Source organism: Taudactylus pleione, unplaced genomic scaffold (genome assembly GCF_031769625.1).
Source record: "Taudactylus pleione unplaced genomic scaffold, aTauple2 ptg000270l, whole genome shotgun sequence".
NCBI classification, from domain to species: domain Eukaryota; kingdom Metazoa; phylum Chordata; class Amphibia; order Anura; family Myobatrachidae; genus Taudactylus; species Taudactylus pleione.
This window is the reverse complement of record NW_028284672.1, coordinates 10,550,904-10,575,397: the sequence shown is the minus strand read 5'-3', so window position 1 is coordinate 10,575,397 and position 24,494 is coordinate 10,550,904. Positions and strand designations below refer to the sequence as shown.

General features: G+C 44.8%; 1 pseudogene; it reads left to right on the top strand.

The window, feature by feature from the left end:
- Positions 1-250: 250 nt before the first annotated feature.
- Positions 251-368, top strand: LOC148513789 (5S ribosomal RNA; annotated as a pseudogene).
- The last annotated feature ends 24,126 nt before the right edge of the window (positions 369-24,494 follow it).

The following is a 24,494-nucleotide window of genomic DNA, read 5'->3' as shown; positions in this document are numbered from 1 at the left end:
CATACAGCTTCAATATATGCATAAATGTGCACGACTTACTTTCTCATTTAATAATGTGGGTTTAGAAGCACATAATATTATCTGCATATTAAGTCTGGCGATTCTCTTTGATTGATCTATGTGGTACAATTAAGGTTTGCCTGTGCATTCCTTCTTTGTAAACTGTCATTTACCAAAAAATGGACTATTAACAACACTAGTCCAACATATATTGCTTTGACCTGATAATTATGCAATTTTCCCTAAATATATCTACAGCCATACAATACGTGATTGCCCAAACCCGTCTGATCTTGGAAGCTAAACTGTATTTGGCCTGGTCAGTACCTGGTAGGGTGACCCCCAGGGAAAACCAGGTGCTGTAGTTTAAGATACAAGTTTGGGAGTTATTTTGCATAAGGTCAAGTAATATTAAAGTCTATATTAATCTTGTAATATACCCAATTTCTGAGTGTGTAATGAATTATTAATTCGCCTTCAAACTTCATTATGATTCATGAAGTTTGTCTTTCTAAGATGGATTTATACCATCTGAATTTTTGAATTATAACGATATGGTACATGATTATTATTTTACTGTTGGAAATAAAAGTTATGTCTTAATTTAATTATAATTAATCATAAAGAGTGCCCCAGACAATAGCCATACTTTCTTCTTTTTTTGTTGTTTGATACATATATTTGGCTTTGGGAGCACCACCAACAATTATTGATGACAGATATTTATCTGTGATGGTTATATGGTTGGTTCATCACTAATTAACTCTAAATAGTTCTGTGCAGAATCTTTTCTCTTCTTCTATCTTCAATATGTACCTGGTTATCAGTGGTAAAATTGAGAAATGTCTGTTGTACATCATTTTGGAAATCTACTGAGGAGGCCAAATAGTCAGGGAAGCGCCAGTTAAAGGACGAAAGCTTTGGGACATCTAATTGTAACCATAGTTTAATGGGTGCGTGGTCAGAAATGAGTATATCTTCAATATTTGCATCCACTACTCTGTGTAGTAAAGTATTTGATGTTAACCAATAGTCCAATCTAGAGAAACATTTATGGGGATGCGAAAAGAATGAATATTCCCTGGAAACTGGGTGAAGGTTTCTCCATGGGTCAATCAAATTCAAAGAATCTATTAACAAGGCAGTAGTAGACGGAGTAGACTGGTTTCCCGTCTCATGTCTGGGGGCACCCGAGACATCCAGAGAGGGATCCAGCACCACATTGAGGTCCCCTCCCAAGATCAAGGGGCCATCTACCCAGGGTAATATAGTAGTGTATAAATTGGAGAAAAATTCTGCATTGGTACCTGTAGGTGCATAGATGTTTGCCAGGGTGAACTTTTCATTATTAATTATTACTTTCAATAGTAGATATTTCCCCTCCGGATCTACCTTTTCCTCCATAATATTATAGTTAAGAGATTTACTAAATAATATGAGTATCCCGCGTGTCTTAGTTGTGTATGACGCATTTCTATATTCTTTCAGCCATGTATCTTTTAAAGTGTTTGGATCAGTATAGGATCAGTATAGTATTGGACCAGTAGGAAAACTATATCTGGTCGATATTTTTCGATATGACGCAACACTTTCTTGCATTTAATCGGAGTGTTTAACCCCTCAACATTTCAAGAAAGTAGTGTGAGGTCTTTTTTAACTGTTGTCGATTGAGCTGTTTATATCTGTAAACTTGCCATTATCCTATACCTTCAACAGGAAAACCTATAGAGAGAAAACATCTAGAGAATCTAACCAGCCTGTCCTAGTGAGCAAGCCAGAGAATTTGTGGACAATGAGATAACATATCACTATACCAAACCAAAAGAGACCTGACAATTGTATTAGTAATAAATCTGTATTAAATATACAATCTATCAATTTTTTTAAATTTTAACTGTACCCAAGTAGGCAGTCTAAAAAACCACCTCAATAACAGATGAAACTCAACAAGATAAGGATTACGAAAAATAATAAACAGGGAAATATTTTTGAGAGCTGTCAAAAGAGCCCTCCACCATACAATACAAACAAAATATCTCAGAAAGAGAACCCCAGAATAAATGCAATACTGTAAACATATACATTATAAATATATGTAAAGATCATCAGTAGAAAAAGTAACAATACAATACTTATCATTTTACTGAAATAGTCAGTCATTGTCATCCACAGAGGTATGAGGAAGAGGGGTGTCCATGGAATTCACAAAGTTCTGTGCAACAATTGGTGAGTCCAGATAGTAAGGTTTACCATGGTGTATAATGAAAAAAGCTCTTTACAAATTGGTGAAAACTCTCTTCGTCTGGAGGAGACTTGGAAAGAAAAGTCTTGAAATAAAAGTAATTTAGATCATTCATAGACCAGGTTGTTAGATTTACGATATGCCTCCAAAATTTTCATTTTGTCGAGATAATTCAATAATTTGAAAATTACTGGGCGTGGACGCTGTTGTGACTGCTGTTGATCGGGGCCTACTCGATGTGCTCTCTCAACCATTAATGGTGTAGTGTTAGAGGTTATTCCCAAAGTCTCAGGGAGCCAGGTAGAAACCACTTCATGGATATCTCTGGGTTTTACCGATTCAGGGAGACCGATCAGACGCAAATTATTTTGTCTGTTCTGATTTTCTAGGTCTTCAACCTTATTGTTTAGTGCTGCAATTGTAGAGTCATGAGAGTGTAGCAGTGTTTTGGCTTCATGGAGGTCATCCTCTAAAGTTGAGATACGATCCTCAGCTTCGGTTAGTCTCTTTGTGTGCTGGGATAATTGAGCTGAAACTGCAGTAATGGCTTCCATAAGTTGGGCCAATTTTATGTCTAGAAGAGGTGAGATGATATTAGAGATCTCTTTAGCTCTTTCTATAGACAGAGGACTATATTTCTTGATATCAAGCAGCGTATCCATAGAGTCGTCCTTTCCTGGTGACGGTGGGGATAGAGAGATATCAGAGGTTGAGGCTGTCGACTTAGATCTGGTCGTCTGCATCTGTGGATTTTGAGGGGGTTTGGGTGTTTTCTGTTATGTTCTGGGTTGTTTGTGGACCCGGGGTGGTAGCAGGAGCGATCACAGAAGCGGGTTTGAATATAAAACTAGGTTTTTTAATAGGTGCTTTAGTAGACATAAAATATGGCAGTAAATAAAAGTCCAGGTATATATAAACGTGCACTAGAGTTCTGTGGTGGGAGTAATGGGTTAATGTCCAAGTAGAAACAATTAGAACTGTCCAGGTGTGCAGGTAGTGAGACTGGAATAATCAACCAGGTATGCAGGTAGTGATGCAGGAAAATAATAAGCCAAATATGCAGGTAGTGAACTAAGGCAATGAGCAGGATGTCAGCAGGCTCAGGCACTCAGGTATGGGCAAGGGTGGTGGAGGAAGCGGGGTAGTCCAGCGGAAGCTAGGAGCTGACAGGCAGACTGGCAGACAGTGAATTTCACAGGAACAGGATAAGCACAGAGAGCTCCCTCTCAGCTAGGCTGAGATACACGTTGCACTGGCAAAGAAGGAAGGCACCGACCCTTCCTAAATACCCCATGCCGTGCTGTTACTGGCCGGAGGGAACATGTGACTCACCAGGATTGGCCAGCCGCATCACATGGCCAGAAGGCAAAATGACGGCACCCATGCCAAACGGAACGGAGATGCCGCCAGGCCTTACCAGCGCAGAGTGACAACAGGCCTGCACAACAACGCACGCAGCCAAAGCCCCCCGCCATACACCAGCTCCGCCACCAGACAGCCCGCGCCACAACGACCTCACAGGTAACACCCGCCTAGCGCCATGCTGAAATACCCTGGCCGTGACATTTTCTTAACAAATTTCTCAATATTCATTGTGATAAGGTTCACAAGTATACAGCAAATATATAGAAAAGTGGTGAGACTTAAATCAATGTAGTGATGAGTAAAGCTGCAATATTCAAGTTTCGCCACTAGATGGAGACAGCAGCCAAATAATCAGCTCAGGGAAGTGCAGACAGATTAGTGAGGCAGATCTTAAATCAGGTGAGAGAATCTTCGTAAATGCTGTAATATATGCACTATGACCAGAGATGAGTGTAGATCTCAGTAAGGTATATAACAGCACCCAACAGGTTCATATAATGGGACTAATAAAGACAAGTCACATATAGTATAGAACTCTCTGTATACTGTGCATATGCTAGCCTGTCATCCAAGGAGCTCTCAGCACTTGTGTAGTTCGCTTCAGCCCGTCTGTCACTGCTGGTGGTGCAGTATAAGGCTCAGGAGTAGTGAGGGCAGGCTCCGGCCGCAGTGTGGGCAGTCTCCGGCAGCTCAGTGATAAGCCTATGGGCTTGAAAGTAGAGGAAGCCCGGGGGAGGTGTGTGGAGAAGAGTGCCCAGCCGCAATCCAAAATGGCGGCAGCGGTCGGCACCACAGCTTTGTGTGGCTATGTTCCGGCGGTGTAGTGCACTGGGAGCTCGGGCTGCAGCCGCACTTGCCTGGCGGTATCCCGGGCACCTCCGCTGGAGATGGGGGTCTTAGTACCGGCACTCACGGCAGGTAAATACCGCGGTACAGGCGCTGTGGCAGGGAGCTCCTTTCAAAAGGAGCCAGTCCGTTTCGCCCGTCCACCGGAAGTTGTGCTTTTGGATTGTTAAGGGAATCAATCCGGTGAAATCAGGAAAAGGACTTATAACCCAATGCTTGTTGCTTTGGGCTGATACGGTACACGTTTAATTATTGAGAGTGTCTGTCGCATTGTAAAATTACTACACTACAAAGGCGCTTGTTCTCACCCTTTTTTTTTTCATAAATTCGGGATCATACAACAACTGGTTCTTTTGGAACATACAGCTGCCACCGCCAAAATGGGATTATAGTGGAACAGACGTCCATATCTATTTAAGTCAGTCGCATCTACACGGAAATATACAGGATTGAACGCTATTTCAGTACCATATCGTACTATATATATATATATATATATATATATATATATATATATATCTCTCTGGGGATGAAAGGTTGATGATCATAAAGAGAATAGGTTGGGCACACTGTGTTTTTACCCTATAGCCCAGGAAATGTATTTGATAATTGGATTTATGTATTTTTGGTGGTGCTGGACTGCTTGAGGATTCTGGTTGCCTGGAATTGCAGACTGTGCACTCACAGGACATTAGAGAATAGTGATGGTTGGAGGGAGGAGTCAGTTAGAGCTGGTATGGCCTGAGGTAATGGCTGATAGAGGAGGGAGTGGAGTAATGTCTGGTACCTGAGAGATGGAGCCGTGCTCTCTAGAGTGGAGGGGTCTAGTGCAGACAGCAGGGAGCTGTTACAAATGAGAAAAAGAGGATGAGCCAACAGTGAGAGAGCTAAAGTTGCATCTCTTTAGAGATAATAAAGGGCCAGAGAGCTGGAGTTTTGCCAAATAATATAGACAGAGATTACCTGAGGAGAGACAGTGAGGAGAGAGCAGGTGCACTGAAGAGAGACAGTGGGGAGAGACAGTAGGGAGAGACATTGAGGAGAGACAGTGAGGAGAGAGCAGATGCACTGAAGAGAGAGTGAGAAGAGAGCAGGTGCACTGTGGAGAGACAGTGAAGAGAGACAGTGAGGGGAGAGCACGTACACTGAGGAGAGACAGTGGGGAAAGACAGTGAGGAGAAAGCAGGTGCAGTGAGGAGAGACATTGAGAAGAGACAGTAAAGCGGGAGCAGGTGCACTGAAGAGAGACAGTGGGGAGAGACAGTGAGGACAGAGCTGGTGCACTGAAGAGAGACAGCGAGGAGAGACAGTGGGGAGAGACATTGAGGAGAGACAGTGAGGAGAGAGCAGGTGCACTGTGGAGAGACAGCAGAGAGCAGGTGCACTGAGGAGAGACATTGAGGAAGAGCAGGTGCACTGAAGAGAGACAGGAGAGAGCAGGTGCACTGAGGAGAGACAGTGAGGAGAAACAGTGGGAAGAGACAGTGAAGAGCGAGCAGGTGCACTCAAGAGAAACAGTGGGGAGAGAGCAGGTGCACTGAGGAGAGACAGTGAGGAAGGTGCATGGCCAGACTGGCAGGAGAAGGAGCTGCTAGTCAGCACAGTGGCGTGGAGTCATGGTGCCTGACACATCCCATCAACACACCATATGGCAGTGGTGTCTGATTACAGCCAGAGGACAGACCTGCGAGGGGGCTGGTGTACAGGAGCTGATCAGGAACAAGGTATTGACCAGAGCCAGCTTCCTGACTGAGAGTGTATGTTCTTATGACATTATCACCTCAGCACCAGGGGCGTATCTACCCATTGGCCAGGATGTCACTCACCAGGAGTGCCGGCCAAAAGGGGGCACTGTCCAGCAGTGCCACCAGCAGCCAATGGGTGGACTACCCCGCTAGTCTCCCGGGCCCCAAGTGTAGGGCAGACCAAAGTGAGAGTGGTCTGCCCTACACAGTTTACAAACACACAGCCACCAGCAGTGGCTGTCTGTTTGTTATAGCAGCCAGCCAATGAGAGTCAGACAGACTCTCATTGGCTGCTGCATCCACGGAGAGAGCCAGCTGGAGCTCACTCATGAGCTCCGTCTTCCAGCTTCCCCCGCAGCGAGTGATGGGAGAGACATCATTACTTCTCTCCCATCCTATAGTGCAGAGCAAGAGCGGGCCCGGAGGAGTGGACAGCAGTGGTCATCGGCAGGAGCAGGGATCAGGTAAGTTGCTTTTTTTTTCTGGCACAGCACAGTGGGGGAGTGTGGCTACTAGGGGGCACTGTATAGGGGGTAGCCGCTACTGGGGGCATGTTATTGGGGGGGATGGCTGCTACTGGGGGCACTGTATTGTGGGGGCCACTACTGGGGGCATGTTATGGGGGGTGATGGATGCTATGGGGGGCACTGTATTGTGGGGGCTGCTACTGAGGGCACGTTATGGGGGGGATGGCCACTACTGGGGGCACTGTATAGGGGGACTACTACTGGGGGTAATGCATAAGGGGGACTACTACTGGGGGCTCTGTATAGGGGGACTACTGCTGGGGGCACTGTATAGGGGGACTACTACTAGGGGCACTGTATAGGAGGACTACTACTGGGGGCACTATATAGGGGGACTACTACTGGGGGCACTGTATATGGGGGCTACTACTGGGAGCACTGTATAGAGGGACTACTACTGGGGGCACTGTATAGGTGGACTACTACTGGGGGGACTGTATAGGGGGACTACTACTGGGGGCACTGTATGGGGTGACTACTACTGGGGGCACTGTATATGAGGGACTACTACTGGGGGCACTGTATAGGGTGACTACTACTGGGGCACTGTATAGGAGGACTACTACTAGGGGCACTGCATAGGGTGGACTACTACTGGGGGCACTGCATAGAGGGGACTACTACTGGGGTCACTGCATAGGGGGGACTGCTACTGGGGGGGCATGGGGGTGCCAGTCCATTACCTTGCCAGGGGCGCTCGGATCCCTAGATACACCCCTGCTCAGCACACCTCAGACCCAGACTACCTATTAGCTAAACACCTGTATACATATACTTCAAGCCCATTAAGTGACATTTGAGTATATGACATTGGGCTCTATTTATTAACATTATTTTTACTAAAATAAAGTGAAAAAGGGTGTTTTCACACCCTTTTCACATTATTTTAGTTTCACCTGTATTTATTACAGGGCAATTGGAGTAGAATTAGTAAAATTCTACTCCAACCCCCAGTATCACTTATTTTTAGTAAAGCAGATCGCATTTCCCATAATTGTAATGGGAAATGTGATCTGTGAGCAAGTTACTAAAAATAAATTGTAAAAAAATACCGGGGGAAGCCCTGTGATAATAACGCCACCTGGAGGTGGCGTTATCCAGGGTCTCCCCCGGTTACCGGGCTCCCACTCTGCTCTAACGGGGAGAGCAGAGGCGGGAGCCGGTACCAGTAATCAGCTGTGTGGTCTAAAGAGACCGCAAGCTGGTTGCTGTAAAAAAAAGAAAAAAAAAATTAAACATTTTTTTTTCCACTTACCTGAATCCAGGGACCGGTGATCGGGCCTCCGGTGATGGCTCCTCTCCGGTCAGCTGGTCTCCCACAGTGCACTGGGGCCCGGTCATCAGGTGATCGGGCCCCAGTGCAGTATGGGAGATCACCTGATTGGGAAGCCCGGAGAAGACCACCGGAGGCCAGGAGGATGCAGGTAAGTGTAATGAAGGGAGGGGGGGGGAGGGGGGGTTTCGGGGGTCCGCGATCGCGGGGGGCGGGGCTTAGCGCCAGGGGGCGGGGCTTAGCATCGGTGGGGGGGTAGTAGCGGTGGTCGGTCGGCGCATGCGTGTGCTCTTGGTCGCGGTATTTTTTCCGAAAATACCGCGACTAGAGTGCGGATGGGATCCGCAGGGACAGAGCTTTATCGCAAGCTCTGTCCCTGCAAGGGATTTATAGTAAATCCCTGTGATATTACCTGAATTCGCAATGCGAATTCACTCGGTAATATCACACTACAATCCGCATTCAATATGCGGATTGTAGTAAATAGAGCCCTAAGCATTTTGCTATTCATTAATGCAGCTCTATTGACAAATAAGGGAAGACCCTTCTTACAAGTGACTGGTATAACCCCTTTCCTGCTAGAGACAATTGAATAAGGAGTAGTCAAGAGGTGACCACATTTAGCAATGTCCAAAACATTCTAGTATTTCAGAATATTACCTTTGGCAATATGAGGGAGAATCAGCTCTAATATAGCGTTATACAGAAAAATCCTTATCTGCACTCTGGCCCTGATTCAGAGTCGGACGCTCTGACAGAGCGCTCGCTCTGAATCAGGGCCGGCCCTCTGTTTTTTTTTTAGCGGCCTCCTGGCCGCTATAGCTGTGGGTGGTCACCCACAGCTATAGCGAGTGACCAAAAAGATGGTCGCGATGGTCAAGACCATCGCGACCATCGGGCTTGCGACGAGACCCTTGTGGTAGGGTCTCGTTGCTGCAAGCCCTGGAGTGCTTTCGGCTCTATCAGAGCCGAGAGCACTCCCACTGACATCACTTGTGATGTCAGTGGTTCCAGCCCCAGATGGTAGGTGTTCCCATGGGAACGCCTCCGTCTGGCCAGCCACGCCCCCGGCACACCAACCAAAGGGGGCATGCTGTCACTCACCATCGACAGCATGCCCCCTTTGCAGTGAGACCCATAGCGACGGCTTGCCCGTTGCTATCCGGGTCTCGCGCATACGCACGACGGAGCCGGCTCCCTCATGCGGATGCGCACTGGGCCAACATCGACCCGCTTGCGAGTGCTCAGCACTCGTGTGCGGGTCTGAATTAGGCCCTCTGTCTCCCTGGGATTATCGCAATACTACAGTAGTGGGTACTTGTGTACTTTACAGACTCATTCCAGAAAGAACCCAATGAATGTTTTAAATGGTACTTGTGTACTTTATGTACATAAGTACCGAAAGTTGTCCCCACCTAAGAAGAAAGTTGTCCCCTCGCGGGTTGTCCCCACCTAAAGAAGAAAGTTGTCCCCTCGCGGGCTTGCTGCGCTCACTACGCTACGGGCTCGTTAGCTCGCTATGCTTCCCCCTCTATGCCCACTTGGATGGTAGGGAATGATGCTGGACACTGGCTGCTGATGTCAGGGTCCTCTCCGTGAAGGAGATTTAGACATTACCATGATTGATAATAATAATGAGTGTAGTACACTTGGGTTCTCTCTGCAATGAGTCCGTAAAGTGCACAAGTACCCAGTAGTGAAAGTGGAAGACATATTCTTGCATATGGTTACTTTATAAAAAGCAAAGTGTTAAACAAACACTGTAGTTACAGGAACTACTTTATATTACCATCAGTTACATGATGCAGATGCTATTATTATTATAGTGAAAAGACAACAAATTTAGAAGGAACATTCCTTTAATAAGTAACCTGACAGGACCCAACACAAACCAAGGTTTGCAACTATCAAATGTGTATACCAGAGCGTAAACAGGCCAAATATGACTTGCTAAGTGGTTATTATGGTGCATACACATGGTCAGACTTGCTAGATCATCGATATCAATTAACTATTTTTTCATGAACGATGAACGATGTTAATGATTTCACCAACGATCATTAACAATTTCAAGAACGATGAACGATATCTGACAGCATTTAAATTATGAAGAATACAAATGCCAACTTGAGGCTAAACAAGTGGCTAACTTGGACGATATCGTTGATCGTTTATATCGTTCCTGATATGAACGTTTTTTCAATGATATCGACCAAGTTTGACTGCAAACACAGACGACTTCAAATATCATTATCTGACATGCGTGCACGCGCATCGTTGGTCAATGCATGCCAAACATGTCAACGATATGAACGATCTAACGATTTTTCCTATCGTTATCGTTAATATCGACAAGAAAATCTGACCGCGTGTACGCACCATTAGTGTGGACTTTCAGTATATTATCTGAGTGTGATTAATGTATGTGAATTGTAATGTTATTGTCAGTGATAGTGCTCCAGATTAGCCTAAAGAAGATAAATGAGCTTATTTTGATGTAATAATATGTTGTTTCTCAAACTGTTAGAATTTTCCAAGTTACCATTTATATATGTGGTATAAAATAGCATAACATATTTCCTTCTACACTATAAGGGAAATTACATTGGCTGAAATTTAATATATAAATGTATACCTATGGGGATAACCAAACATACTTTTATTACAGCGAAGAATAATACCCCTTTTACACCAGAGCTAAAACCCGGGTTATTGCTGGGTTAACCCAGGTAGCTCCTTGGTGTATAATGGGAAAGGGTTGGATTGCCAGGTCGAGTGACCCGGCAATCCAACCCAGGTAAGTTGCAGGGTTTAACATGGGAATAACCCATGAAACCCTGCAGTGTGAATGGCGCGCTCCTGGTCACGATGACCTGCTTGGAGATGACGCTGGAAAAACCGGGTCAATGCAGACGCAGCTCCAGTGTTAATGGTGCCAACTCAGGAATATCCTAGGTCGGCGCACCGGGGAAATACTGGGTCTGATCCGGGTTGGAACTCTGGCCCTGATTCAGGGCCGGACTCTCTTTCAGAACGCTCGCCCTGAATCAGGGCATTTTTTTTATTGGAGCCGGCCTCCTGGCTGCTCGCTAAGCTGTGGGTGACCACCCACAGCTTTTGCGAGCAGCCAATGATGGTCACGATGGTCTCGACCATCGCAACCATCGGGCTTGCGACGAGACCCGTGTGGTAGAGTCTCGTCCGTCGCAAGCCCCAGTGAGCTTTCGGCTCTAATAGAGCCAGAAGCTCACTACTGACATCACTGGTGATGTTAGTAGGGCCGCCCCCAAATGGCTGATTAAATGATTTAAAGCACAACTTAATAAAGGACACTGAGACAAATGTACTGTTGATAATTTAATACCAATAATAATTCATGATACATTTTTGTTTCATATTCATTTATCTTTTTGTAATATTTCACTAATAAGGCAAAGTGAATTTTTTATATTAATACAATAAAAGTTATATTTTATTTAACTTTTTCATAATGTGCGCCAACAAAGAGACCATACTCTTCTCTCTTCTTTTCTTATAAACTTCTTTTTATTGTGTAGGTTACAAGGCTGCAGGCCTGTACAAGGCTGTATAGGTTTTTATTTCAAAGTTGTTTTTTTTCTAAGTGGGACTACATGTACAGCATAACTTAAAAAGTTAGACAGGAGTTAAACAGGAGGAAGACAGGAGGACAACATTTTAAAAGATCTCTCTCTAACTTGGAAAAAATTGCAAAGGATCTTCTGCGCTTCTGGATACCCTGCAACTCAGCCACCAGCTTTCATTATAACCTGGACACACCTTTTGCCAACACCCTGCTTCAGCATTACAAGCAACTACCTGCTTGCTGAACATTTAATTATTGTATGTTTGTGTTTTTACTCTACACTGTTTAATCATTCCAGTACCACTGTCAATTTATCTCTATACCACTGTAGTAACTATCATTGTTTCACACCTATACCTTTTTTTATTTATAATCATACTTTATACTAATTCTAAAGTCCTGCAACTTTAACAGCTCTAAACTCCTTTTGTTTATAATATGCTATTGTAGTTGTGCCTTTACATCTTCCAGCACTGTTCTTCCTTTTATCTGATTTTGACATCTGAACTGTACTGCTACTGTATCTCACACTCATTACTGTTACTGACTTTTCCCTCCCTCCCAACTGTCTCATCTACACTGTCTCTTTTCTTCTACTCCTCCCTCACTCAGCAGTTACATTATTTTCTCCTCTACCACCAGTTTTCACCTCTTTTCTCCATCCATAGTCCCCTCTACATTCTCCCCCTCCTTCCCCTACTCTGTCTCTCTTCATCACATATAAGTCTCTCCACTGCATCTCCCACATCTCCAGTATTATTCACTTCTCTTCCACCATGGTCCTGCTGCACCACCACTAAACCCTGCACCCTCTCTTTTCTCCAAGTTACCTGTCCTCTTCCCCCCTCCCACAACACACTAAACCTCCACCTTATGCCGGTCATGCTGTCACCCTTCCTCATTCAGAAGATAGCCACATACCCCCACACTCCTTATCCCCCTGCTCTAGATCAATATCACCTCCACACTACATCAACCCTAATAATCTCATTCTTCTCTCGCCTCTATCTCTGTCCCTCTCTCCTGTTCCCTCTGGAAAGCCAGTCCTGTCTATAATAAACTGGTCCCTGTTCATGAGCGCTTCATCTGCAATGCCTTGATTCTCCTTGCCATCACCAAAGCCTGGATTTACCCATCTAACACCACTGCTCCTGCAGATATCTCCTTTGGGTGCCTCACATTCTTTCACACACCCTGGCCTGGAGGTTTCCATGGTGGTGGTCTTGTGGTCCTTCTATCCATAGGTCACTCCTATCAACTCTTACCTTTTGAACCCTCCATATCATTCTTTCCATTCGAAACTCATGACATTTGCCTCTTTCAACTTCTTTGAGTAGCTGCCTTTTTTCATCTTCCTGGCCTTCGCTCAAAATTCCTCCATCACTTGGCTACTTGGCTCTTAGGGTCTCATTCAGACCCGGTCACAAGTGCCGTTGTGCCCGCAATCGGATTGATGGCTAGCCCTGCGCACACGCAGTGGCTGCACTGTGCGTGCACAAGTCCTGGAGCGAGAGAGAAACTCTCGCTCCGGAGTTCTCTACAAAAGGGGCAGCTGTTGATGTTGATCGACAGCTCGCCCCGTTTTGTAGGTGGGCCAGGGGGGTGGTTTCAAAAATGGAGGCGTTCATTAAGGAATGCCTACCGTTTTGTGTTCAGCCGCACTGATATCATCAGTGATATCAGTGGGGAGCTTCCTGCTTGATCGGAGGAGGAAGCTCCCTGGGGCTTGCGGTTGCCGAGACCCAACCTTAGGGTCTCGTCGCAAGCCCCGATGGTCGTGATGGTTTTCACCATCGTGACCATCAACCTGGTCGGTTGCTAAGCTGTGGGTGGCAACCCACAGCTTAACTAGCAACCAGGAGGCCGCGCTAAGAAAAAGGAAGCGGCCGCCCTCATTCAGAGAGAGCGATCGCTTGTTGTGACCGCCTCTGAATGAGGGCCTTAATCTTCAAATGGGCTGTCAAGACCCATTTCTATCCCAATCTTTTCCAGCGCTCATCCTAACCCACTACTCTATGCTCCTTCCTCACTATCTAGCCCATCTGTGTCACCCCTGTTTGTCTGATCCTCCCGTTTAGAATGTAAGCTCTTGTGAGCAGGGCCCTATACCCTCACGTGCTTCTTCTTGCCTTACTTTTATTTTCATTTACAATGGCACCTAAAACTTGGTTACTGACACCCTGCTGCTTATTATGGTGTTATGCAGTATTGTTTATAAATCATGTACTTGTCCTGCATTGTCTGTACTGTTAATAACTGTTGTCTTATGTGCTCATTTGTTTCTGTACTTTGTAAGGTGCTGCGGAACCCTTGTGGCACCATATAAATAAACGATAATAATAATAATTTATTGTCCTGGGCAGCACCCCCACAGAGTAATTATATACCTATTACAAACTGTCTAATTGGGACTAATATACTGTACAAATAATATTTGTGACCTAAACCTTGTGCAGAGGTGATTTCCAAAACCCCCACCCCTAATTCAAGTGCCCATTGGGAAGTAACTCCAGATATTCTATCTAACTTTAAACCCACCATACATTATGAGCCTTTGTCTCTATGTGGTAGGTTTGAAGCCATGTATAGGAGGGTGACAAAAGATCACAGTACGGAAGTCCCACAAGGCATGATACACATGTTTGTGGAAAGATTTACGTACATTGACACAGCAATTCGCTTAAGTGCAGCAAAATAATCAACACTTGCAGATGCAGCGATGGTTATAGAAGAATACAGGCAAGATTTATTGGAAAACAAAAGATCACTGAAAATCAGGGACAATGTTGTGGTAAACAGCAGATCACAAGATGCCCGATACACAACTTATGGTAACACATATAGGCAAACACATCTTACTAGTACAGCTCCACCTCAGGAGAAATGGGATAAGGTTCGTTGCCAATCATGCATGTTTAAAGTACAGATATATACAACGTAATTGTCCACAAGGGGCACACAGAGAGTATATAAACAACCTGGACAATAATAATAGATTCAAAAAGAAGCCTTATTATAACAGACAGATAGAAGACCCAACTTATGTTAACCCACATGCTCAAACACAGATGCAGCCCACAGACCAGATGCAAAAATGCATTGCTCTGGTGGGTAAGCCAAAAAAAAGAGAAGAACCGACCCATGTGCAGCTATATACATCGGGACCTCTTAAAAAACAAACACAGAAATGCCAAGAGCATGTGAATAACCATTAACTGCACAGTACAAAAGGCAGTGATAGCAGTTCGCACAACAGATGTCCCTACTGGAAGTCTGGTGCAACTAGATTGACGGTTAGGGGTCCCTAAGCATCTGACTCCAATTTGTGATCTCATATTGGATTCCTCAGGGAGACCCCATATAATGGCCAGAATAAAAAACAAATTATTGAGATTCATGCTTGTCACTGGAGCAGAAATTTCAATCACCAATGTTGAACATGATTTACATCCAGATTGCCCTCAGTGTATGGTGATTGGATTTGATCACCAACAAGGGAGGGTGATAGCCCATAGAATTGACGGTAACTTTAGAAATCAGCAATGACCTCACATTAAAAATCCCAATGTGGTATTACTCTGGTTCTGATAACATCATTGAAACTAATGTAATGACACAGTATGGGTAGATCTTAGTTTTAGTGAATTGCATGTTGTGGAGAGGCCGAGAAACTCAAATGTCTGTGTGATAAAGCAACATCACCTAGGACCACCCATACATGCAATTGATGACACTGCTAATATGGTACTACACAAATGGCCAGAGATCTCTCACAATAGAGACCTTGAACCAATTGTGTACCAATATCCAGAACTATGGGCCCAAGGAAAAAATTACTGTGGAAATATGGTTGATGTCGAAGTGGACATACAAGGTCCAGATCCACCACCTCAACGACAATATCGTTTTCCCTCTGAAGCCATGGAATTAGTTATAGAAGCTGTGACTGATTTAGAGTCAAGGGGGGTGGTCATAAAGGGGAATTCCAAGTGCAATAATCCTCTATGGCCTGTTAAAAGGAGAGAGACAAATACCTGGAGACTTACCATTGATCTCAGAGTTTTGAATGAGTACACCCCAATGTCGGCAAAAGTGGTTGCAGAAACACCAGACATAATGGCAAGAATATATGGCAAAAGCCAAGTATTCTCTACCATTAATGTAGCCAATGGTTTCTTCTCAATATCATTGACAGAAAGCTGCCATTACAAATATGCATTCACTGTGCAAGATACACAATGCATGTTTTGTGCATTTGCCCAAGGATTACACAGCAGCCCCACATATTTTCATCAGGCACTAACAAAAGTGTTGAGCGTGTTTTCACGATCAGATTGCCTGTTGCAATGTGTGGGTGATTTACTCCTCCATACAGAAACTATGGAGGAGCACTTGACTCTTCAACAGGAATTGTTATACCTCTTTTTCATGCAGGGGTCAAATTGAGTCCTCATAAGGCAAACCTGGCTAGGTCAGAGGTCATATTCCTAGGGGTTAAGATTTCTTATGGGACAAAAGGTATAATGGCTGCCCATATTGAAGCAATGGTAAAGTTTCCCAGGCCTTGTACTCTACAAGACTTACTCAAGTTCTTGGGGGTTGCAAACTTCATGAGGGAGTTCATAGAGGATTTTGCAACAAAAGCGAAGCCCTTTTTTGAACTGCTAAGAGGTGAGGAACCTTCATTAAAAGACTGGGCAGAAACACAGGAAGTGAGATCTTTCCTCTGCCCCAGTGCTAGCCACTCCACACCCAGAAGGTGAAATGGCCATTCAGGGCCATGCTGGCCCAGAGTCTACATCAGTAGTCCTGCTACAACAAGTAGGATCTGTGAGTAGACCACTAGGGTATTTCTCAAGACTCCTTTCACCAGTTGAAAGAGGTTTTGATGAGTGTAAAAAGCAACTTGCAGCCATTCATTATGCTGCCAAAGTGACTGTGCATATTGTAGGGTTCAGGCAGCTCAATGTGCAAACACCACACTCTCCATTTACCCTCCTACTCCGGGACATGCTTCCTGGAGTCTCTCAACAGGGGTTTGGGAGGTGGATAATGGACCTCAGTGGACGAAATATCAAAATCTGTCACAAGGCTAAGTATGTCCTTTCCCAGTTGTTAAACTCAACTGGAACAGAGCATGATTGTGGTCAGGTAACACATTCCTTTATAACACCATTCTTTAGGCAAGTAGTGCACCCTGATGACAGAACCATCTTTGTTGATGGGTCACGCTTTCATCTGGATTGGTCATATGTGACAAGTTATGCAGTCTTGGATGAGACCACAGGAACTCAGAGTCTGGTTGAGTTCCAGGTCACCTGTCAGCCCAACTTGCTGAATTGGAGGCAGTGATGGAAGCACTCTTCCTCCATCCCCCAGGGAGACGCATTATATATAGTGATAGCTCATATGTAGTGAGGTCTCTCACATTACATCTTGAGACCTAGCAAAAATGTAGATTCATGGACAGCCAGAATAAACCTCTGGCGCATGTTTCAGTTTTAAAGGAACTTTGGGAATGGGGTAAGACCCATCCTGATGATGCAGCAATCATCAAAGTGCCTGCACACCAAAAAGGGAGCGATCCCCTATTCTTGGGTAACAATGCAGCAGATGAAGCAGCAAAAATGGCAGCAGCATCTGGGATCTTTCAGGATCTGGATGCTGAAACTTTGCCCTCAGTCCAGGTGGCAGTACATAGAAAGTCCTTGAAGAAGGACCGGTGTCATTTGAAGAGGAACAGGCAAAAGACTCTGTTCTTATGACTCACAGAATTTCACCACAAGATCCTTGGTCTATCATACAGGGTATACTGTGCCACTCACAAGGAGGAGGATTAGAACCTCTCCCTGCAGTACCCTCACATTTTCAAGTGGAACTGACAAGGCTCAATCATCAGCTCCTTGGACATCCTGGCCGGGATAAACTTTTCTCTCTTTTAAAGAGCAAATTATACTGGTCAGAAATGTTCAAAACAGTAGAAAATGTTACCCAACAGCGTTTGGTGTGTGCCCAAATCAACCGTCTGGCACCATCTCTTAAACCAGTGTTAAAGCATGTGCATCCTGCAGAGGGGCCCTGGTCAATCTTTCAAATAGACTTCATAGGACCACTACCAGCTGGCAGCCGAAATTGTCACTATGCCATGGTAGTAGTTGATGTGTTCTCAAAGTGGGTAGAAGCCATTCCTATAACGAATGACTCAGCGGCCACTACAGCACGGGTTCTATGGGAACAGATTTTGTCATGCTGGGGTATCCCTAGGATCATAGAATCTGATCGAGGGACCCATTTCACTGGCAAGTTCATGAAAGCCCTTTGTGAACTTCTGGACATAAAGCAGCGCTTCTATGTTTCTTATAATCCCCAATCGGCAGGGATCGTGGAACGAATGAATTGGACCATCAAGGCCTGGTTAGCCAAGGCACTGTTACAGAAGGGCTCTTCTTGGGTAACAGCCTTACCCGCAATACTCAGGTCATAAAATGCCACTTTATTTCCCTAATGAGCCACAGTTGTCAAATCCCATTAAAAATGCTGTCGCGAGAGATATGTTCCTGCAACAGGTGCAAGATAATATCAAGGGACTATTGCCTTATACAGCTATGCGGCTGCATCAACCCTATCTACAGGGGGAGACACCTATGCCCTCTGTAAGTGATTTAGTAATGGTTAAAGTTTTCCGTGAAGCAGGTCCTTGGGATGCAAACTGGGAAGGGCCATATCAAGTTCTTGAAGTCATGGGTGATACTATGCTAAAAGTACAAAGACCATTGACAACAAAAAAAGAATCTTGAAGGAGGCGCAAGGTATTCTGGGTACATATTGATCAGGCGAAAACCACATGGAGTTCACAAACCTTATTAAAAAAGACAAAACCCAAGTAAACATTTTTATTTTTTACTATTTTGTATATAACAATTTGTAAATAAGTTTTTGAAAGAAATCTGTATAATCATATTTTTTTTTTCTCTACTACAGTCCAATGAAAACAGGTTGTTTATAAATGGTCTAATATTTAAAATGGTTCCACAGGATGATTAATTGATTGGGTACACCTAGTTTGTGCATTCGGAAATGGATAGGAAGAAGTTACATATTGACACATCTGCATTATGTATACTAACATTTCTTTCTATTTTCACAGTACATCGAAAAGCAGGCTAAAGTGGATCAAAGAGCCCAAGACGTCTGATTCTCCTTGCCAATTAATACATAGATTATTGACAGGAGAAAAAGGGGTGGTGTTATATGACTATTTGATATGATGAAAATTTAGGACTTCCCAGATTAGGGATATTTTTGGAGATTATTTATTGGAAATGTAAAAAAATTAGAAAAGCAAAGGCATTGTAAGAACCTGAATGCCACTTAGTGGAGAAAACAATGTAAAGTTCAGTCTGTAACTCTCGCAAAGGTTACTGATGTGTGATTTTTGGAAACTCCAATATGGAGCAGACAGTTATAAATTATCATAGTGGGTGGGGAGGGACAGCTAATGCTAGGAGAATCTGTTTTCGTCCATATAGGGAAATCAAGTCAACAATAGGATATCTGAAGACTGCAGGCAGATCGGATGGAAGAGAGGACGTCAGATTTGGAAGGAAATGTGGAGACATTCAAAAGTACTGATATCTCTTAATTTCTTATTTAGATGCTGATGAGGCCCAGCGTAGACAGATGATATTTCTGGCAGATGACTGCATGGACCCTAAGATGATCGGATGGAACACAGATAGGAAGGCCCTGGACACACAAGGGCCCTCATTCAGAGCTGCTCGCAAAAAGCGAGCGCTCGCTCTGAATGAGGGCGGCCACTTTTTTTTAAAGCCGGCTTCCTGGCCGCTCGCTAGGCTGTGGGTGACCAGGTGATGGTCGCGATGGTCTTGCGACAAGACCCTTGTGGTAGGGTCTCATCTTCCGCAAGCCCCAGTGAGCTTTCGGCTCTAATAGAGCCGGAAGCTCACTACTGACATCGTGAGTAGACTCGTGATGTCAGTAGTGCCACCCCCGAATGGCAGGTGTTCCTTTGGGAAACCCTCCATTTGGCCCGCCACCCCCCCTCCCCGCATACAAAACAGTTTGTAGCAAGCCTGGAGCGAGAGAATTCTCTCTCTCTGCGGGGCTTGCGCATGTGCAGTGCACACGCGGCGTGTATGCAGTGCCCCACCATCGGCCCGCATGTGAGCGCATAGCGCTTGCGAGCAGGTCTGAATGAGGGCCTTGATCCAAAACAGATGTCCAAGATGACTACACCCCAGAAGTGCTCCTCACCTCATTTGGCAAAGAAGATGACATCAAGGAAACAACTAGAGACTTTTAGTTTGAAATGATGATGGACATTAGGAAAGGGCCTGCTGCTTACATAGGAAGATTTTTTATGTTTTTGCATAAATACATATGTCGTAGGAGAGAAACGCTGCTTCTCAACTCTTTCATTACATCTTACTTTGAACTGTAAAATGCACATTGCCATAATTCCCCTTCTTTGATCAGATGTTAAAATGGTGACATAATATACATATGTCAGTTTATCTGTTGAGAACAAGAAACTGCCATCAGAGGGACTTGTTATATGAAAATTCGATTCCAACCTCTATCTTTTACCAAAGCCCTCTCTCCCAACCCCCTCATTTCTCTGCTCAGCCAGCTGAAAAGACCACTTGTTTCACACACACACATTTCATCAGAAGAAGCAGATCACTATCCCTGTCCCGGGTCCCGCAATGCACTATGGGAGTGACGTCATGACGTCACTCCCAAAGTTCAGAGGAGCGGGCGCCGGGAACAGAAGGCAGCAGCACTGGAGCAGGGTTTCAGGTAAGTATTGTTTTTTTTTTTTCTGTATGTGTGTGCGCTTGCGGGGGGGGGGCTCACTACAGGGGGCATTATTGGTGGCTCACTACAGGGGACATTACTGGGGGCTCACTACAGGGGGCTCACTACAGGGGACATTACTGAGGGCTTACTACAGGGGGCATTACTGGGGGCTTACTACAGTGGGCATTACTGGGAGCACTACAGGGGGCATTGCAGGGGGCTTACTACAGGGGGCATTATGGGGGCTTACTACAGGGGGCATTGCTGGGGGCTTTCTACAGGGGGCTTACTACAGCGGGCATTACAGGGGCTTACTACAGGGGGCATTATGGGGGCTTACTCCAGGGGCCATTACTGGGGGCTTTCTACAGGGGGCATTACTGGGGGCTTACTACAGGGGGCATTACTGGGGGCTTTCTACAGGGGTCATTACTGGGGGCACTACAGGGGGCATTACGGGGGCTTACTACAGGGAGCTTTCTACAGGGGGCATTACTGGGGGCACTACAGGGAGTTTACTACTGGGGGCTTACTACAGGGGGCTTACTACTGGGAGCACTACAGGGGCCCTTACTACTGGGGGCACTACAGGGGCCCTTACTACTGGGAGGACTGCATAGGGGGAACATTACTGGGTGGCACTACATAGGCGGCACTGCATAAGGGGACCTCTACAGAGGGCACTACACAGGGGGACCACTACTGGGGGAACTGCATAGGGGGGCGGCAGCTGGGGCTGGCATAGGTGCTGGGGGAGTGGTACATTTTAATTTGGGGGGAGCACCAACATTTATCTTGCCTCCGGGTACCTGGGATGAAGTTACGCCACTGAAGGGGTATACTTACTAAAGGCCAATTTCAATAGATTTTAATTGGTTTTAATCGATTTCAAATCAATCTAAATCGATGTTGTGTTTCTGGGGCTAAATCACACATTTACTAACATTTAAAAAACAAATAAAAAATTGTCTGTTAGTAAATGTGTGATTTAGCTACAGAAAAACAACATCAATTTAGATAGTTTTGAAATCAACCTTTAGTAAATTTACCCAGTAGTGTTTATTTTCCAAGAACTCATGTGTCTGTAGCATCTGCTATAACATGCCCTGTGACTTCTCCCTCAGCAGAGAGGGATGGTGATAAGTACGGAACTGTTGGAGTGTATGTGGTATCACGTTCTCATCTCTGGCGCAGTACCTCCCTGCCAGGGGTTGATGCAGGAGACCCCTCGCATCTATAACCAAGCCTCACTTATACTGTAGAACCACACATAAACATACTCATTTACAAAACACACCTTGTGGTATATTTTATTAATGTGGAAGCGGTGGCTTTTTCATGGATAGGTATATAGGTAAATTATCACTATGTGGACAATTGTAAATAAAATTTGTGAATACGGTGTAAATAATAGTTATTAAATGCAGGGGTTAAATTAAACAACAGATAACTTCTCTAGTATTTAGCTCTTATCAGAATGATGGCTCTCATTCCTTAGGTCATTCACACAAACTCACAGATCAATGCTTACCAAGTGAAGATCTCGCTAAATTATTCTAATAAAATTGTAATTAACGTGCTAACAATTTGTAACATTATGGATTGTTGGAAGAGGTGGTGCACTTTACAAGTGGTAACCCAGGATACTTGTAGTGTTGGTGAATGAGTGATGTTAACCTCAAATATTTGCGGCATTCTAATCTGTTGAGTAAAATTGCAGTATATCAGCATCTAAACAAGATTAATGGAAATATGCAAATACATACATTGTGACCACACACCATTGCTGAGAAGTGAATTCCCCATTTTTTAATTATGCAGACTTCTGTCACCTTGGATAATGAGACTCCTCTACAGTTTCTAGTATTTAGCTCTTATCAGAATGATGGCTCTCATTCTTTAGGTCATTCACACGAACTCACAGATCAATGCTTATCAAGTGAAGATCTCGCTAAATTATCTAATAAAATTGTAAGTAACATGCTAACAATTTGTAACATTATTGATTGTTGGAAGAGGTGGTGCACTTTACAAGTGGTAACCCAGGATACTTGTTGCGTTGGTGAATGAGTGATGTTAACCTCAAATATTATTTGCGGCATTCTAATCTGTTGAGTAAAATTGCAGTATATCAGCATCTAAACAAGATTAATGGAAATATGCAAATACATACATTGTGACCACACACCATTGCTGAGAAGTGAATTCCCCATTTTTTAATCATGCAGACTTCTGTCACCTTAGATAATGAGACTCCTCTTCAGTTTCTGAATCTTCTCTGTATGAGTTCTCCAAAGACTCCTTCCTGTAATGGTTCCTTCCAACCACTCTTTTCCCAATTGACAATTGCCACCTTACTTACATCCCCTGCCTCACAAACGCAACCTGCAGCCCCCCCCCCCTGTAAAATCCATCACTTCCAGTAAGCCCACACTCTGTGCACTAGCAGTCTTCACATCGGAAACCCTTTATTTTTCTAAATACACACGGTACTCTCAGTCCCATGGGGAGGTGCTTTCTCCCCTTGGGTCTGTCCCTCCCAACTGCCATTAGCAGACAGTGCTTCCAATGGGAAACCACTTCTGCTGCTAGTACTCCAACGTTACCTGGCTCCTAGGGGCTGCAGGCGATGCAGTCGCTAGAAGACGGATTTGTGTGCATGCACATTTGTTCCTCTTCCATGTCAGATTTTTCACACATGCACAATAGATACAAAGGCCGACTCCATTCAAGCCAGTGGCGCCAATGTGATATGCAGTTCCCCTGACTAAAGAAATAAGAGCCAACACTATTAACAACCATTTATGGTTTGCTGGCACTGGTCAAAGGTTTTCCAATGATGCTCCGAAACTACGAACCATCAGTGTCGGAACCTTCTACCCTAGACCACCCATATGTGAGGAAGGGCCTAAGTCCTTATTAGATTCACAACTATAACCATTTCTGACATAAATGGGTGGGGTTATTTCATTTATAAGATACGGCTGCCCAGTTTAATAGGACTACTTTTTTGCTTTGCATCCAGACTCTAAGGGTCTATGTACTAAGCCTCGGAGAGAGATAAAGTGGATTGAAGTAAAGTACCAACCAATCAGCTCCTAATTGTTTTTTTCAAACACAAGTCCTGATTCAGAGGCGCTCGCTATTTGTGAGCGCTCGCTCTGAATCAGAGCAGACCACCCACAGCTTGTGTGGGCGATGGTCACGATTATCGTGACCATCGGGCTTGCGACGAGACCCTTGAGGTAGGGTCTCATCCACCGCAAGCCCCAGTGAACTTCCTGCTCTAATAGAGCAGGAAATTCACTACTGACATCACGCGTGATGTCAGTAGGGAACGCCTTCTTTTGTGCAGCCACCCCCCTTAAAGCCACCTACAAAATGGGGCGAGCTGTCGATCAACATCGACAGCCGCCCCATTTTGCTGCGAGCCCCTAGCGAGTGAACTTGTCACTCGCTCCTGGGCTCGCGCGTGCGCACTGCCTGACCATCATCCCATTTGCGAGCGATATGCGCTCGCGAGGGGTCTGAATCAGGCCCACAGTTTGACAATTTTAAACAGTTATAACATCCAGCTTCACACATACGTGTCAGTTCTATTCAAATATTACACTGTAATCTATTCATGATTCAATGAACTCCATCTTTGATGTGTGCAACAAGAACCAGCCTATCCCTAACCCTTCCCTCCCACAGCCTAACCCTAACCACCCCCCCAGCAGCTTAACACTACCCCTAATGCCTAACCCTAAACCAGCCCTCCCAGTAACCCTAATACTTACCATTCTGGATGCCAGCAGTCAGGATTCTGGAGCCTGGATTCCGACTGATGTCTGGATTCTGGTGCTGGTATTATGAGCACCGGCATCCCGACTGCCGGGATGGTGACTATATCCCCTAACTGGGCATGGTTTCCATTTTTCCTATTTGCTGCACAGGTTTATTCATTACTGGCTGACGCATTTTAAATGGATCCACAGGTGCAGTTGAATTATTTCACTTGTGAGGAGACCTGGAAAACATGCACTGTTAGTGTTCCCTGAAGAATGAGTTTAGGAAACACTGGTCTAGA